Here is a 5871-nt window from a genome sequence, read left to right as displayed (position 1 = left end):
AGAAAATTAAAGTTTTGGGGTCAATTAGGAGTTAAATTGACAAAATCAGAGACCAAGGATCATTATGCAACAGGCGGCAAATTATGAGGGCTCAATTGACAAAAATAAGGGTTACAATTAAAGAAATTGAAAGTTTTATGGTCAATTAGGAGTTAAATTGACAAAATCCGAGATCAAGAACCATCTTGTAAAAGATGCCTAACTTTGGGGTTCCAATTGAAGTTCATTAGGGGCTTAATTGCATTAAATCCAAAGTTTAGAGTCAATTAGGGGTTTAATTGAAAGAAATTGAAAGAAAAAAAGACTAAATGAAAATTTAGTAAAAATCCTTATTTAAGTCCAAAACAGCGCCGTTTTTACCAAAAAAAAAAGAGAAGAGAGGACCAGACGACACATCGTGTGGTCACTGTTCATTATCTTCTTTATTTTTCCTGAAAAATTGGTCCGATCATCCCCTTAACAGGTGCATTTAATGCACTAAATGTCCACCAAATTTAACCAAACTTGCACGAAAATAATTATCTGCAGTTCCTCTACATCATGGTGTGAATTGTTTAGTCAGAATGACAACCCATCAAAGTAGAATCCGGCCTGAACATGCCAACTCAGACAACGTTTTCGACAGATTTGACAGTGCACCATGCCTACTTTGAACCAGCGGTTGGGATCCTTCCCAATTGAATCAGGGGCTGAAATTTATTCCCCTGTGTAGACAAGATTGTCTTCTTCCTCCGCCTATAAATAGAGGCTCCATTGATGACCTGAGAGAGGAGAAAATCGGGTCCAGAATCAACCAAAAACTAGCCCCCTCTACCCGGTTTTCTGCAATTTTTTCTCTCGCCTTCTCCTTCCACCGTTCCAATCACCAACTGAAGCCATCAATAGCTTCTCCACCACTAGTTCCACCACATTAAGCCACCAGCCATCCACCGGGAGTCACAACGAGGTTTTCCCTCTCCCCTTCACAGATTTTCTTCCTCCGCTTCTTCTGTTTTCTTCTGCCACCGCAGTCAACTGAGGCCATCTTTTCTTCCACCAGCACCTCCATTGATTTGACGCTAGGCTAATGACAGAAGTCGTTTCTCCTCTGCAAGGTTGCCTCCGTTACTCCGCCAACTGCCACCTCCTACAACCATTTCGGTTACATGCAGAACGTGAACCACTATTCACATTCTGCAATTGCATTTGGGTCGGGCCAGTGTTGGCCCAACATAAGTGTATGGGCTGGGTCCAGCCCGGTCAAAAAAAAATAAATAAATAATAATAATAATAATTCTGGGCCAACATCGGCCCAACCATTTTGGGCTGATTTTGGCCCACCTCTTCTGGAGTTGAGCTCGACCTAGATGTTGTAATAATATTTATATATATATAATATTATATTATATATTTCTTTCTTTTAAAAAAAACTCTAAAAATTTTTAAAAATCCTTTAAAAAATTTGTGATTTTCTTAAATATTTTTCTATCAATTTTGTATAATATCGGTTTGTATATTTACACTGTAAAATATAAATTCGGTATTAAAATATCCAGTTTTCTTTAAAATATTTCAAAAAAATTAAAAAATATATTTTAAATCAATTTCTATTTCTAAAAATTATTTTTATACATACGGCCAAATCCTAAAATATTTCTAGCATGTTTTCATTAAAAAAAAAAAAGAAACACAATTGCATATTTCTCATGTTTTGAAAACCCAAAAATGGATATCATAACCAGTTTATGATTACCTATTAAGGTTTGACCAAAATATCAAAAAAAAAAATCAATTTTCTCTAGGATCCAGATGTAGACTTTAATATTTGAGGTGTAAAATTACATGATAAAGTACACCCTCAAGTATTAAAGATACAATATGTAAATAAATACGATGTTAATATTCAGACTTTAGAACGATTAAACTCGATAAGGTAGAGTCTCTCTCATGAAGAGAGATCTACCCTGAGTTTTAGAAAAGACCAATAAATAGAAACCTAATTTTAAAAAATAATCAAACAATAATGCAACTTAACTTAGGTAGGGTACACTAGGGGTGAGGCGTCTTCCCCTTACACAACAAGTTCCTTACTCAGATTCTCGTAGACCATAGGTTCCTAATAACCATAATATTAGATGACGACTCCCAAAAATTAATCATAATTTTCCAACACATAACACTCCTCATTAGGAGGCACGACAAAAGCCTCTGCTGTCGTTAGAAGACGCTTGTCGCCCCCATGACAATTATTATTGATCTGTTTAGGGGTATTTTCATCTATACATTCAATGTGTTAATGAACAATAAAATAACCAAAATATTTTTAAAAGTAAAAAAAAAATGAAATCTCAAGTAAAGGTATTTAGATATTTTGCCTTTTCACACGTAATAGAGTTATACATGTATCCTTTGATGCATACTACTGAACTTATTATAGTTTGAGGTATCTGAATTTTTTTTTTTAATTGTAAGTTTAGTTGAGAATAGTAACATAATTTATCATTAAAATAATAATTTTATATTTAAAAAACTGTTAATGTGTGCAAAAGACGTGCTATCACATTGGAGTCACTACATACTTTAGGCAGCGATTTTCAGCGATCAAGGATGAGCTTCTTCCATCATAGTTTATTCGTCACCATCTTCTTTTTCATTATATGCTACGCGTTTTCTTCAAATATGACCATTGTATTGCTAGTGACTCATTTTTTTTCTTTATTTCTCTCTTTTACCTCAGTAAATACTCCATGATCCTTATTGTTATTGTTATTTCAGATTCAGACATTTTAGTTTTGATTATTGTTTTTTAGTCATTTTTCTTTTATTAAAATTTTATTTGATTTCAATTTAACCCATGGTGTTTAATTTGTATATATAAGGTATTTCATCTCGGCGTTTCTACTTTTAATTTCTTATTTTTTTTCTTTGCTCTTTTGTCCAAAAATTTATGGCTTTTAATTTTATACTCAAATCAAGTTTATAATTTTTGTTTTTTCAATGATAATAATGATTTTAATTTGGTCCTTTTTTTTGAATTTTTATTGTTTTTTCTTGGGCATTATATCAAAGTGTTTATATATAGTTTTCAATTCTATCCTTAAAATCATGTTCATGATTTTTATTTTTTCAATAATAATAATAATGAAGATAATAATATTATTGATGATAACAATAATAAAAGGAAATTTATGTTTTGCCTTTGTTTTTTTTTTTTGGTAAAATTCTGTACAAGGACAATGATTAGTACTTAAAAGTGCATTTTTATCATGGGTTTATATCATCATTTTGCACTTGAAGAACTTAAATTGCAAGGATAAAGAGATGGCCAAACTTAGAAAAGAGATGTCGGTGCAATCCAAACCGGAACACTGTTCGGTAAATGGGTCATATCTGGAGCTATATATCTCAGATTTAGGTCCAATTTATATGGATGGAAAGGTAAGACATAGGCCTACAACTTTCATATGGAGCCCAAGATCTAAAAAGGCCATTATCAAGTCCAAATAGTAGCAACAACAAAGAAGCCCGAATCTGTCTTCCAGCCCGAGCACTATTCGGTATTTTGGCCATATCTGGAGTTCTAGAAGTCCAAATGAGCTGAAATGTTTACACAAGAAAGCTGAGACAATTGCCTACAACTTTCATGTTTGCAACTGGCTCCAGTTTTGACGTTATCAATGACGTTTTGGGCAGACAAGAGAAGATAAGGATTGTCACCAAGTCAAAAGTTGGTCACCCACTTATCAATTAGTCATCAAATCAATAGTTCCCATTTTTGGCCTATAAAAGGAGGCATTTGCCATGCATTTAGGCATCTTGGTGTCCAGATCAAGATCATGCTCTTCCTTTCTCTCTTTGTATTTTTTATGCTTTGTTTTCATTAATATTAAGTTTATGCCTTTCATTTCCTTTCCTTTACTTAGTTAACTTTTATGTTCTTATTTTGTTTATCTATTTTGCTTTCTTTCATTATGTCTAGCTAAGTTAATACTACTACTACTACTACTATTATTATTATTATTATTATTATTATTATTATAGTTATTATTGTTATTGTCATTGTTGTTATTATTGTTATTACTATTATTATTGTTGTTGTACTATTATCGTTTATAATTTGTACAATTAACCTCCCTGTGGTTCGACCCCGATCTTGCCGGGTTATTTATTATTTCGACACTCCTGCACTTGGGAGAAGACATCAATCTTTTAGTCGTGTCAGACAACGTAGGATGAAATAGGTGAACGAACAAGATTTTTGTGGAGGAATTAACAGACAAGATTGAGTGTGGAAGGATAGACCTACTAGATAGATGGTCTGGAAAAGATATAAAGAAAATACAAATATTTTTAAAATAAAAACAAAATCTCAGATTCAGCAATTAACTGGAGATTAAAAAAAATCAATCATGTGCAGTGCAGGACCTGTTAAACGAACTGCATATTTCATAATGGTTATGGCTGGTATGCCATTACCCCATCAGTCGAAGCCACTTTTGTAGAATGAATTCATGAAAAAATTAGCATTTCATATATAATGGTCATGGAATGAAGAACACGAGTAATTAAAATCATATAGCAAAGGATCAGAGAGACACAGCAAATGCTGCCCGCCTGCTTGCATGTGGACGTCCCCAAGAGATATGGTATTTTTATCTAGCATAATATAATGCAGTGGAAACTAAATACGACTACAACAAAGAAAAAATATATGAATTTTAATCACCGAAGAAGGTTCTAGATATGAGTCTCAAATTTGCAGATTTTATTTTTTCTAAAATAACAACTGTTTTTTTAGAAGGTTTATAAAGCCTTAAATAAATTATAAACCCTACATCAATTAGAAAAAAATGAAAATATAAAATGAAAAAGGAAAAAAATATGAAATTAAAAAATAATAAAAAAATCATAAAAACTATTAAAATAGAGTTCTACGATAAGATTTTTAAATTGATTGAAAATTAAGTTTTATAATTTATTTTGACATATTTTTTATAGGATTATCATAATTTAATAACTCGTATAGATCCAAATTAATCTAATATGTTGTTATTTTAATATTAAAAAATATTATTTTAAATATTTTTATAAATTGTTTGAGTTACTTTTAAACCCACAAAATTAACTGGATTAATTTCCATTCAAGTTAAATTCTTTCCACTAGAAAAACTAATGTTGAGAACTTCTAAATATATATATATATTTTTTATCTTTAAATGCATGAATAATGATAATATATAGGACAATCATTTATCTAGTAATTTAAACTAAACTACCAATGAGGTGTCAATAGGAGATATTGTCGTTCCCGGGGCACCCACACTATGGATAAGGACCTAGGACATTAAATGCATGGATTCCATGACCATCTTTTATCCATACAATAGTGATCCCCGAGTAGCTATTAATTAAGATTTGTATCCATGTGAAATTAAGGTTTGTTGGAGAAGTAGCTAGGCAACACCTTGCATGACTTGCAATATTATATCTTGTCTGACACTTCAAATTAATACCTCCCACTTTCATTTTTTGCCCTCTAAATTCTAAAAAGTTAAAGAAAATATGTTAAAACTGTTTGTCTATAAATAGGATTCGTCTTCACCAACTGTGTACAAAAGCCCCTCTTTCCTCCTCCTCTGAGTGCGTGAGGGTTGGGACGAAGCTTTTTTTGCCCTCTAATGCTAAAAGTAATTTTATTGTCTGTATAAGGCAGCAAGGCATGAGGAATCTCTCCTAAAAGTAATTTTATTGTCTGTATAAGGCCGCAAGGCATGAGGAATCTCTCTCTCTCTATTTTTTATTTCAAGATTAGAGCATGGAGTTGATTTTCAACAATTTAAACAACATATATATATATCAACAGGACTTTAACAGGATTTTGTTGTTGTGCAG

This window comes from Populus euphratica, unplaced genomic scaffold, assembly GCF_000495115.2.
Source record: "Populus euphratica unplaced genomic scaffold, PopEup_1.0 scaffold158.1, whole genome shotgun sequence".
NCBI classification, from domain to species: Eukaryota; Viridiplantae; Streptophyta; class Magnoliopsida; order Malpighiales; family Salicaceae; genus Populus; species Populus euphratica.
This window is presented reverse-complemented; position numbering follows the sequence as displayed.